Source organism: Dryobates pubescens, chromosome 8, assembly GCF_014839835.1.
Source record: "Dryobates pubescens isolate bDryPub1 chromosome 8, bDryPub1.pri, whole genome shotgun sequence".
In the NCBI taxonomy this organism is placed as follows: domain Eukaryota; kingdom Metazoa; phylum Chordata; class Aves; order Piciformes; family Picidae; genus Dryobates; species Dryobates pubescens.
Genome location: NC_071619.1, coordinates 21,755,887 through 21,769,036, shown reverse-complemented (window position 1 = coordinate 21,769,036; position 13,150 = coordinate 21,755,887). Strand labels below are relative to the sequence as shown.

The 13,150-nt window shown below is 35.5% G+C and overlaps 1 protein-coding gene and 1 non-coding gene across 2 annotated transcripts in view; one reads left to right on the top strand and one right to left on the bottom strand.

Moving 5' to 3' along the window:
* The window catches only part of LRMDA (leucine rich melanocyte differentiation associated), a 642,594-nt gene that overhangs the window by 45,920 nt on the left and 583,524 nt on the right, over nt 1-13,150 (bottom strand). The gene's annotated exons all lie outside the window — the stretch shown is intronic.
* LOC128897397 (U6 spliceosomal RNA) lies at nt 8,188-8,294 on the top strand. The gene has a single exon (XR_008462368.1). It is a non-coding gene; the product is annotated as a U6 spliceosomal RNA (small nuclear RNA).

Below are 13,150 nucleotides of genomic sequence, written 5' to 3'. Positions count from 1 at the left end.
GTCATAGAAAGTTGCCTATGAGGCTTCTATATTAAATACCTTCCCATCCAAAACTGGCTCCATTGTCTTCATGCCCCCAGGTCCAAGGACAAGAACAACTGTGGAAGTTGGTGAGGATACTGAGGTGACAATGGATGGGTTCGACCTTATTCCTACAGTGCTAAAACCACCTACATCAGCCAGAAGTGTACTAGCTAACTGAAAGAACGAAAAAACTACAGCACCGTAAAAGGTTATGGAGATTTCAGTAAGGGTATGTAGCAGATTAATTATCAGGGACCATGTCAACCTTCAAAGACATAAATAAAGCTTTTAGTTACTAGTGAGGACATTAAAATGAATCTTATTAGGCCTTGCATCTATGCTTCACTAAAAGTACATGAACTATAATCAACTGTATAAGTTGCTGATCCAAGATCCAAGCCTACACAAGCTGAATCAACATTGTGTAAGACAGACAGCTAAAATATATATGAAAATACCAACATAGCAATGTTCACTCATTCATACTTGGTAGTATGAGACTTTGACTATTTTCAGATATGTAGAAGAGGAGCAAAAGCTGTAGAGCTGGAGGGGAGGAAGGGACCACAATCTCAGCTAAATAAGAAGATGCAAAGGACTTAATGGAATAAGCAGAATAATAACACTTCTACAATGAACTGATGAGCAGAGAATTGATATTAAAGATGATGCATGGTGTTCAGTATTATTAGCTTTTCTGAACAGCTGAGACAGCAAGATCCTGAAGGCAATAGTACCATCTGAAAGCATCTCCAGTGGATACTAGAAAATAGAGCATTAATATCACCAGGTTTGGAAGTAATCAAAGGAAGTATTCAAAGCTGTATATAAGGAGCAACGTTATACAAATAATTAGGAGAAATCACATTGTTCAAAACAAGAAGCCTTTACAAAATAAGCAGTGAGATTGATTGAAACAGGTTAAATAAAACTAGCTGTGATGAGAAAGACAGTTTACTATGGAAATGAAACAAGCAGAATCCTGATAGTGAAGCTATATGAAAAACTTGAGTAAACAGACAAAAATGTTACTTTGATTCAAGTTCTTTTATGCCAAGTCTATTACTGATATAGGAAAACAAGAATAAAGCTTAAGACAGCAGTACATATACTTAGTAAAAGCACTAAAAAATTACACAATACACATTTTGAAAATTACACACAGACAATGATTTGCCTTATTTCTGGCTATAAAGTATAAAGTCCTTGGAATGTAAAGAAAAGTGAAGGTGATTCTAAATGAGGACTTCTAGACTTCTACACTTCACCCAGCATCTAGATAGATCACATAAATAGCATATACACTGAAAATATTTTAAGAGGAAAAGAGCCAATTAAAGGTATATATCCAAATTCATGCTCCCTGCCTGAAATTTTAATACCAATCTGTGTACACAGGTCAATTGATTTCATACATCTCGGTGAAAAGATATCACATAATTTCTATGATAATCCTGTACATCATCTAAATACTAAGTTACTTTCCAGCTGCTTCACATAAATGTTTTATTTTATGAACATCTTAATGAGCATTTAAGATTGGTATTTAAATATTTTTAAACTATTTAAATAATACTTAAGAACAACAATGAAATACTATGTAAGTGTTTGCTACTTGCATTTGCCTTTTTTAATCACTGATAGGCAACAGTGATCTTCTTACATAGTGTACAGAAGGAAGTAACTGCTAAGTTTTGTTACCAGAGTTCATGTACATCATGATCTTCAGAGTAAATGAAGAATTCATTCATATAAAATAACCAATAAAGAGATGACAAAATCTCATTAGTACTCAGTCTAAAAAAGCTATTATCTGTTTTGTCCAGAATTTCTGAAAAATAAAAATTATTAGCACATGCCAGAAAAAAATGTCTGCACAGGAGATCACATAAATCTGCCCTTCAAATTTAGAAGACTTAGACATCAGTGTAATTTTAAGTTAAAGGACTTCACTGTACTTTTACAATTATTTTCAAGTTATTTAGCCAGTAACTTCACCTTGACTCTAACTATTGCAGAACATTCTGAGATCTTTCATGTCCAAATGAAATAGTGTAGGGAAAAAGTTTCATCTGAAAAACTATAATTAACTATATGCAAAGGCAGAAAACTAAGGATACATATTATTTTTAACACAAATTTTCCTACTTGCACAATTAAATGATAAAACTTCTTTAGATAAAAAGTGAAACATCAACATCTTCTTTAAAATATTTTTGATAGGGAATTCCTATTCTGCTTCCAAAAAAATGAAGCATAAATTGTACTGTCCAGGACTTTGAAGATCTTCTGGTTCATAAAGAAATCTCACTTTGCAGCGCTTCACTTTTGAAATATTTGGCTAAAAGTCAAAGGAATGCCTGGCCTGACACATTAGATTAGAAAGAATATAGACATTTACTCTGTGGATCATAGGAATAAGTCTCTTGCCTCATATCTCTTGGATAATTTTTATCAGGTAGTTGAGCGTGTATATGCAGCTAGTATCTTTCTTGTAAGGGTTGCATACTTAAAAGGATTTCTGCAAAATGCAGTCAAAACATCTCTAACCGAATGCTACGAAACCGGTCCTTTGTTGAAATTCATGAGAACCGAGGGGTTACTGTCTGTTTCCAGATGACTATTGAGATTGGGAATCCAAAGGAAAGTTTTCACACAAATGTAATTTTAAAATAACAACTTCTGTCTTATCCTGAATATAGTTTTAACCTAAAGTTCATTTTTAGAAATGTAAATAGTCCCAAAGATTAATCTGTACCACTACTTTTACTGAACCCAAAAGCAGGTGTATGTGTATATATATGGTTCCAAATAATATAAGGCAACCACGCTGACCCCCATAAAGATAAAGGTCAAATTAAAGCTAATTCCTCTTACCAGAATTCATCTCCTTTGAGTGTCAGCTGGTTTACCCCACCCCCAAGAGGGGTGCAAACTAACAGACAGTAGATGACTGAGCACAAATTTCTAGCAAGCTCATAAAATGACAAAGGTATGTATATTCAGGTTAAGTACTACATGACATAAGACCTCATACAAATGCTTTTTGAAATTCAGCAAAAAAGCCTGAGATTGAAATTATAGTTTTCAGTGTGCGGTAAATCAAATCTAAATCAACTTTAGAATTTTCAAAGCTGTTCCCCTTAAGAAAAAGGATTTCAACTCTATACCCTGCATCCTTCCTCTTTTTATACCTCAAATTCTTTATATCTTCATGTCACTGAGCTTTTGGGGGGAAAAAAATCCAAAACAAAAGCAAACAACTCTCTTCTCATGAAAATGTAGTTAAAATTTCAAAAAAATTAAAAATACATGCACTACAAAATATACATGGACTAAATTATGGTCACTATTGTAGGACTCTATTGGGGATGTTGATGGACGAAAGTTGATCAGAGAATCATCCATCTCTTGCAAGTGGGAAAAAGGAAAAGTAAAGAATGAAAAGGAGAGAGAAGAAAGTGCGTTAGCTTTGTCACTCAGTATCCTCCCTACTGGACTCCACCTACACACTGGAAAACATATCTTTGTAAAAGTGTAATGTGGCTATTCACCAAAACAATCTTTCTGGGAAGTAATTAAGTTGTATATGAGAAATTTCTCTTTTTCAAGTGACATAGGAAATAAAAATAAATACTATAATTACCTTGTTGGGACCTTTTGTCTCAAGGCACAAGTTTCTTGGGAAATGTGTTTTTTAAAAGATTTCTATATAGTTAAAGATTTCCTTTATCTGTTCTGGGTTTCCATACATACTGGAGAAGTCCCAACATTTCCTCAATATTTTGGCCAGCTGGACTCTGATGAAATACCACTGAAATTGTAAATAGCCTTTTCCTTCCATCCAGGTTCTCTGAGATATCTTAAATATAAAATCAAATGATAATTTAAGAATGACAAAATCTCTCTCATTCTATGGTTTCAAATACATGTTAACATTTCTAAGAAAGAATCAAAGCCATGACATCAGTATCTGAATATAAAACTTTCTGAAGATTAACTTTCCAAAGTTAAGGAGCAGGCATGATCATATGCATCTCCACATAAAGATCAGTAATATTTGGAAAAACACAGTGGGGTTTTGAGTGGTTCCAAATATTGGAAAAATGAAGTTGCAGCCAATCTTCACATTGAACATCTGAAATGCTTTCTGTCACTTCAATTCATAGGCAGCAATATCATTCAGGTCTTTGCAACATTAGCATCCATGGGGACATACCATGAGAATGCTAGAGAAATACCTGCTGTGTTTTATATTATGTACTGCTATTATATACAACTTACACAGTACTTTCCAAGGACGTTACCCACTTTTTACACATAATGTAGCACTCAGATAACTTTATGTAACTTATTTGCTTAATTCAAAATACTCCTGTATACAGGCAATTTAAAATTATTATTTTTCTATTTTTTTTCAATGTATTTTCCTCCTAGCTGTGAATAAAGAGTCGCTGAATGTGTGAAGTAACAAAATATTCTTTGGCACTGTATGCATATAATACATTTGGCTTTTGTTATAAAAGTAGTCTTTGTAAAATAAACATTTTATTGAAATTATTATTTGGGTTACAACCTTTCCAAAATAATGGTCAAAGCACATGTGTCTGCTATATTTCTGGTATAATTTTCTTAAAGAGATGCATAGGCAAAAGAATCTTAAGCAATCTGATTTCATCCTAACATTTATTCCTGGTTTAAGATTTGCGTAATAGCCTGAGGGATAGCTTTCTTAACTCTTCAGTAATAAAGAATCAAGAAACAGATATTTTTTCCCATTTCTTTCCATTACATTTTATGTCCACATTTAGATGTATCTGGCAAAATCTGAAAACTGACACCAATGTGAAAGTCCCCAGGGATTCACAAATATAATTTCCATGCCACTCTGAAAACCGAGGAAAAAATGGAAAATGTGAGTGGTAATAAATTTGAGCTAATCTCCTCCTGCCATAACCTAAAATGATCATCAGCAGCCAGGTAATCTGGTATTCGACAGCGTAAGAAGAGCTTGACTGTCTGAGCCTTAGTGGCTGGTAAGTTGTCAGTATCTCCTAAAACACTTGCACAACTAAATTTCTTTGCAACATTTCAATTCTGCAGCTGTTTTGCTTACCTAAAGGAGAAAAAACAAACAACCAACCCCAAACAAACACAAAACAAAACAAAACAAATCCCTAAAACCCAAAAAACCAGAAAGCATTCTTTACTCTTCTATTTATGTATCCTTAAATATCATTGATTATATATGCAGAAATTATATCAAATTTCATCCAATCCCAAGTAGGGCATGAGGAAAATAATGTTTAGAAGTATCAAGGCAATTTTTAATGGTCGCTGTATTTAATACACTATACACCCTAAGTCATATGGGAAATTGATGGGATTTTAGTTTCCTGTGAAAAATAGGGTGCCAAGAAATTTTAGCTAAGGATAACAGACAAAGATTACTCTTTCAAGATACTTTAAACCTGAAACAAATTGCTGTGGCACCATTATTTTTAACTCTGAATTTCAGAATTTCAGCTATTGCAGTGATTTCCATAGTATCATTTTGGGTTTTAGATATAATTTTGTTTTAAAAGTCTCAGAGTTAATTTCAGGATCTCAAGGCTAAAGATCTCTTCAACAGTTTTCAAATAGCGTCAAAATCATATTTCAGGTAATTATTCTATTTTGCCAGCTCTTGTTATGCTATATTCAATTTGATATGACTTTTCATTTCCTGTAATGTTGTTAATAATACCAGAAAGCTTCGTACACGTTCAGTATCATTATTTAGATGTGGTGATACTGATGTAGTGGACAAACTAATTCATGAGTCTGTAATGCCACAGTAGTATGGACAAGCAGCAGTATTACTATTCAAGCAGCAGGAACCTAGTACTAAAGATAAATGATGAAATAAAATCATTTAGGTCAGGCTACAGTGATGGCAGTATTAAGGTGAAAGAAGATGAGGTTTACCATAGGTTGCAGAGTGATATTTTTATACAACTTGTGCACCACATGATGCATGCAGCAATTTAGCAACTCCAACAGAATTTTAGAATTTTTTTCATTACTATATGCAGATGGTATATACCATTTACACACATTCTTATTTTTCTTTCTGATAAGAAATTCAGATGTTGTGGGGCTTTTTTTTTTCCCCCTTTTTTTTTTTTTTTTCTCCAAACAAATATCTAGGCAAACACAGTCCTGTTACTGTTTTCCTCATCTCTGAAGCTGAAAGGCCCCTGGCCATGAAAGATTGTCTTTAATCCCAGGTGGCACCACAAGCAATGTTAAGAGAGAAATAAAAATAAAATAAAAATAAAGGTGCTGAAATAACGACAGGCAGTATGGTCATCTGACTAAAATGACCTCAAGACAGAATGAGAAGAATGATGTTGAGAAAGGCAACAGCATCACAGGAATCAGAAAAATTCATGTAACCAAAGGGAAATAACAATAATTATGAACACTAACTTATTCTTCCTATATGGAGGCCAGTACTATTGATATTCTTGGCTGCAACTTTCCAGAAAATGTATGAAAGACTGTTATCACTTTTTTTTTTTCCAGCAAAGAAATGTTGAAAACCAGGGATGTCCTGGGTGAGGCAAATCCTTCCTCAAGTTGCTGAGGTAATCAGTGCTCTGGAAAAGATTAAATGCTAGCATTAACTCTTATCTCCACTATAATAAAAAATATTTTACAGAGAAGAGTGTCCTTTGGATAAGGATGCCATATTTTTAATCAGCCAATATCAGTTAGGAATTAAAAAAAAAGACATGCAAATGTTTGAATTTTTATTAGATGCTAGGATATGCTAGGATTTTATTTAGGTAAAAATTAAGTTGATCTTAACATAGATTTGTAGAATCATAGAATAGGTTAAGTTGGAAGGGACTTCCAAAGGTCATCTAATCCAACTGCACTGCAGTCATCATAAATATCCTCCATTAGATCAAGTTGCCCAGAGCCTGCTGAGCTTGACCATGAGTATCTCCAAGGAAGAGGCCTCAACCACCTCCCTGGGCAGCCTGTTCCAGTGTTGCACTACCCTCATGGTAAAGAACTTCCTCCTAAAATCCAGCCTAAATCTACTTTTCTCTAATTTCAAACCATTGCCCCTCATCCTATGACTATAGGCCTTTGTAAACAGTTGAGCAACCCCAGCTCTCTCAGCCTGACTTCATGGGGTGGCTCTCCTCTAGACCTGCTCCAATAGGTTCACTACTTTCTTATGCTGGAGGCCCCAGAGCTGAATGTAGTACTCCAGGGGGGGTTTCACAAGAACAGAGTACAGGGGCAGAATCATGTCCCTCAACCTGGCCCTTTTAATATAGTAGAACTAGAATTCATTAAAAGTCATTGAGTGCAAATCACAGATTGCATTTTTTGCACCCTCAAACCCAGTTTCTAACACTAGAGAGAGTCTAGCACACAAGACTGGATTTTATAATTCTTTGAATGGATTTCATTTTTTGATAGTGCCATCCTGCTTTCACAGGCTTGCTATCACATCACAATTTGGGGGAAAAAAAGAAAAAAAAGAAAAAGAAAAAAAGAAAATAAAAGAAAAACACCAAAAAACCCAAACCAAACCAACAAACAAAAAAGAGCTGCTTCTTGCTAGCATTGCACTGCCTGTAACAGAGTCCTATCACTAGTAATTGAGACAATGGTCTTCAAGTTGTCACCAAGATCATGTAGCCTTTTCTTTCTGGTAAACAATCTTGTTGAAAAAAATGAGCTTCCTAGCCTCAGGCTGCTAAAAATAGGTCCCCAAAACCCTTGTATTCCATTGGTACTGTAACAAACCGTCAAAAAAAAGGTAGTGCCCTTTAAAATCCTGAATGACAGCAGTCTACATAGATGTTCATCTGAATGCATAATGACTTAGTTGAAACATAAGAATAGAAAGTCCATGAGGCATCAGACCCATTAGCTACCTAAATTTCATGAACGTTTGTCACATACTGACTGGTTCTGTGAAAAGCCCTGTCTGTACCCCAGGCAGGTAGAGCACAGAAGACAGTCTGTCATGGAGGCTGGAGCACCAGCCTTTGAGTGATACAGCCTCTCTTTGAGTGGTACATCAGGTCATTTTAGGCCTCTTTTTCCTTTTCTGAATGCTGGATGATAATCCTGGTTCATATCCCCTCTTCCTACAAAGTGCTTGCTTTGGCAGCACATACACTAAAATTGGAATGATACAGAGAAGATTAGCATGGTCCCTGCACAAGGATGACACACAAATCCGTGAAGCATTCCATATTTTTCAGGGAGGTGGTGGAGTCACCATCCCTGGAGGTGTTCAAGAGGGGATTGGATGTGGCACTTGCTGCCATGGGTTAGTAGTCACAAGGTCTTGGGTGACAGGTTGGACTTGATGATCTTTGAGGTCTTTTCCAACTTTATTGATTCTATGATTCTATGATCATGTTGGTGTGCAGTCTCAGATTAATTTTCCCAGTTGAAGACATTTATTAACATAAATCTTTGTCAAGTTAATAACCTGTCAGTACCTAGGTAAAAGTAGGCAATGCCATATTTCTATCTTATACAAAATCCTTCATTTCTGTGATTTGGTATTTCTTTACATAGCAGAGATTAATAATAATAATGAAATGTTATTTTCAATTCTGACAGCAAGAAAGGGTTATAAAGTCATAGAATCATAAAATGGTACAAGTTCAAAGGGACCTTAAAGATCACCTGGTTTTAACCACCCTGCCATGGGCAGTGACACCTCCTACTAGACCAGGTTTCCTAAGGCCCCATCCAATCTGTCTTTGAACACTTCCAGGGTTGGAGCCTCCACAACTTCACTAGGTAATGCATTCCAGTGCCTCACTACCATCATGGCGACGAATTTCTTCCTAATGTCTAATCTAAATGTACCTTCTAGTTTGAAGCCATTATCCCTTGTCCTGTCACTACATGCCTTTCAAAAAAAGACTGAAAGTCTGCTGTAAGGTTTGCCTGGAGCCTTCTCTTCTCCAGGCTGAACAACCCCAAGTCTCTCAACCTGTCTTCACAGGAGAGGTACTCCAACCTCTGATCATGTTCATGGCCCTCCTCTAGACTCACACTAACAGTTCTACGTACTTCTTGTGTTGGGGACTCCAGAACTGGATGCAGTACTCCAGGTGAGGTCTCATGAGAGCAGACTAGAGGGGTGGAATCACCTCCCTTGACCTACTGGCCACACTTTTTTTGATGCAGCCCAGGATATGGTTGGCTTTCTGAGCTGCAAGTAGGCATTGATGGCTTATCAACAAAATCATTTGCCACACTCCTAGGTGGGAATCGTTCCAACTAATAACTTTCAAAATCACATATTATAGAAAGGAAAAAAATGAGGCAAGAAGGTAGGATAAAGAACCACAAAATGTTACATTTCTGGACATTCAAAATAGACATCAAAAAAACAACCAAACAAAAAACAACCCCAAAACATCCACATCCTCTAAATTAGCTTGAAAAAGCCTACCAAGTTAGAAAGAGCAAAATGATTTAAAATGTCATCCTCTCACCCAACTCACATCATTGACTTTAAATGAATAAGAACTCATTGGTTTGAGTTTAGCACTACAAGATCAACTAGAAGTTATTTGCTGCTCTGTTTTCATGCGTGCATCAACACTACTGACAGTATATTTGAACTTTTTCATCAAATTCTGCTCTGTTCTGGAGACTGACCCCTTTCCAACCTTGACAGGATGCTTCCTCTCCTTTCCACCTTTTATCATGTCCTAGAACTTTTAAGAATTAAAAAAAAAAAAAAGGTTACACATAAAATTAAATGAATAGGTACTAGTGCTTTATTGATTTGATGCCTTCATTGGTGTAAAGAACAACAAAAAGTATCACAAATCCAATGAGGAAAGAGTTATTGCTGACATATCCTTCTAACTATTGTTCCAAAATCTTGTGCTTTATTGTTCTTGCCTGAAGGAGCCCTTTATTGTAAGATATTACCATATAAAATAAGATCTTTCTTGCAATTTGTAGTTGTCTTCCTCAAACATGCAGCTCAATGTCATATTTGCCTTCTTGCTATGCTTATTTGCACTGTCCTTAGGTGAAACAAACCCCACAGTCCCCACAAACTGAGATAATCCAGTTTACTGTACTTGATAAGCAGCAACTTTTTTTCAGATCTCTGAGTTCAAGGAGGAAAGAGGCTGGATATAATTTGCTCATTATGATACAGATAGAGAGAATGTGGGTTTTGATATGATTTTTCAGAGGACATCCTTCCCAGCACCTCTTCCCAGGGCAGCAGCAAAGAGAAAAATACTTGGAGCACATTTTTGTGGCCAGTCACATGCTCAGAACACTTTAAGTTTTAAAACATTCATCAGCTCAATGTCTGGTTTCAGCTGGTTTCACTTAAATCAGTTTTGGAGGCATCTCATCTTTTTGAGTGAAAGAACACTATTATCACAGAATTTAACAAATAATGCAAACACGTGAGCAAGATCTGGGTAATGTTTATGGTTGTCTCACAGTTATAACAGGTGTTTTCATTACATCAGATATTCAAGCAATCCATTTTTCGATGAATAACTACTCTCCCAGGTATCTGTGAAAAACAGGTTTAAAAAGTAAGATTTAAAAAGGAAGCAATGGACTCGGAACATTTGTGTTTTAATTCTTTCTAAACCACAAAAGTTCTTGGGGAGTGAGGAACAAACACACTGAGAGGATACAAAATGCCAGTAAAAACAACTTCTGGTTAATGGTTGAATTCTAATGCTGAGTCACATGAAAAGATTGTATCAGTCAGAAGAAGATATTTAGATGAAAGATATACCCCAAAATAAAAATCCAGATACACACTCAGCTGGCAATATCCTCTTGTGGAAGAAAGAATTGTTTAGTGTCTTGTCCTGTCCTCTGGATGTCATTCTGTAGTAAAGTTAGTTTAACTACTGGATGATTAGTAAAATGTCACTATTTTCAGTGGTAATCTCCATGATAATTGTAAAGAGATCATAAAATACAAATGATGATATAATTAGCAAAGAGGAAGAAATAAATATGGAAATGTAAATAACTCCCCTAGCTATTTTTTCCCCATTCAAGATCATCATGTAGAAGTCATTTCAGCTTTGCAAGATCTCCGCTGTCTTCTAGCAGAGACACTTAAAAGTTCCCTCTAGATGGAACACTTTTAGACCATATAGATAGTGTGTCTTTAATATTGATTAACTGTAAAGCAGACTTCCTGTTACCATCTTGAAAACTACAGATATTTCTGCATGCAATTATAACTCCTGAGATGTGAGAGGCAGGGACATTGAGACTGGGATTACAAAGAAAAGTCATTGTAAGTAAATTGATTGCATCTTGAAAAGGCAAACAAAAAAGTTAAGACACTGTAGACTTGTCTGTGACTAAGGCAAGAGTATTTGATTAATTTTTATTCAGTTTCTTTTTCAAAATGCAAATTTTAAGCACCTTTGAGTTGTGCTAGGTTTAGTGAAAGCATGCATTCTTTTCCCAGTACTAAAAGGCAGAAAAGAAAACAGATAGGTATGAAGAAAACATTGGTAAGCCACAAATCACTTTTATTCCTGTTAGAAACTAATTACAGTAAAGACTAAATCCAAGCCAGGCTGCAAGCTCAAGGTAAAATAAGTAGAAAGGTTTGGAAGAAAGAGCTGCTTCATTAAGGAAAAAACCCAAATAAATGTATTCATAATTTAAGTAAAGATGATATAAGTAGACACTTATATGGAGAGATACATGCTGCTACAGACAAAGTAAAGCAAGGGCATTCTTACTTTCTGCCCAAGTATAACTTACCTAGCCTCCTGGCACAATCTTTGGGCACTTCTGAAAGGTACATGACTGAGTACCGTGATTGTGCTATACCAATACCTCATCTTTTCCTACCTCTGCCTGGACATAGAATACCCCCCAGTTTCTAGTGGTTTTGGAAACACTTGGCGGAGACTGGATTACAAACAAAAGAGTTCCTTGTCCAAGTTGTTAGTAATGGATGGTTTCAGTTTTGGTGAAAAAGCAATAGCGATACAAATTCACTTTGTAACAAATAACTAATACCAAATTAGTACCACTCATTAGCTTTGAAATAAAAATTAAACACATTCGAAATTGGCTGAAATGTTAGTCATCAGTGTGTCACCATCATCTAAGGTTGTTTACTGGGGAACTGAGGAAGGGCTGGCCATATCCACAAAATCTAAGTCTGGATAACACAAAGCAGAGCCCCTGAAAATAATTTAGGGAAGACAGTGGGCAAAGAATTCAACAGAAAGCCCTAACGTTGTTAAGTCAAGGTGGGTTAAAGTACTTTGAGGGTTAAAGAGACAGGGAAAGAAAATTAATAGAGGTACAGAGTAGGTGTGGAAAATTATTCTGTTCATTCAAGAGACTAGACGAGTACAAATGATTCTGATGGCCATATTTTATAAAGCACATTAAAAGATTAGAAAAAGTGAGGACCCATAATCCATACTTCAGGACTGGAGAAAATACCTCAGAGTGAGGGGTTTCAAGCACACAATGTTTTTAGTTTATAAAAAAATTACTGGGATGCTATTTCATTACACTGCATACCTACTCTACAAAAGGACAAAGTATGAAATATTAAAGGGATAATATTCAGTGTCATTATTATAAAAGTGGTTCTCAAGTCCAAAAGTGGGAGCTGGACAAAATTTGACACATTTTTTTACCATCTGGTGATTAACAATTTGAAGAGATCATCAGGTAAATTGGTGGAGTCTGTATTTTTTAATCAAGCCAGTGCTTTTACAGAAGACAGGCATTACTAAATACAACTTACTGGGTGCAGTTAAGAGATAATAATGTGAAAATTAAGGTCTGTGAGGTACAGAAGGCCAGTCTGAATAGCTTTGGACTGCGTGAATCTACAAATAAATGAAAAACAATGGGATTATTTGATTAAATGTTAGAAAAGAAAAAAAATGGAAAGAATCTTTTCTGGACAGCAATACGACAATAAATTATCTCATGTAACTTGAAATGTGATATAATTATAAGCAAATGGAAATAATTAGGCTACATCAATCATTGCTGTTGCTAATGCTGTAAATAGAATTATTGTTGTGCCAGCATAAAGATATACACATCAACACAT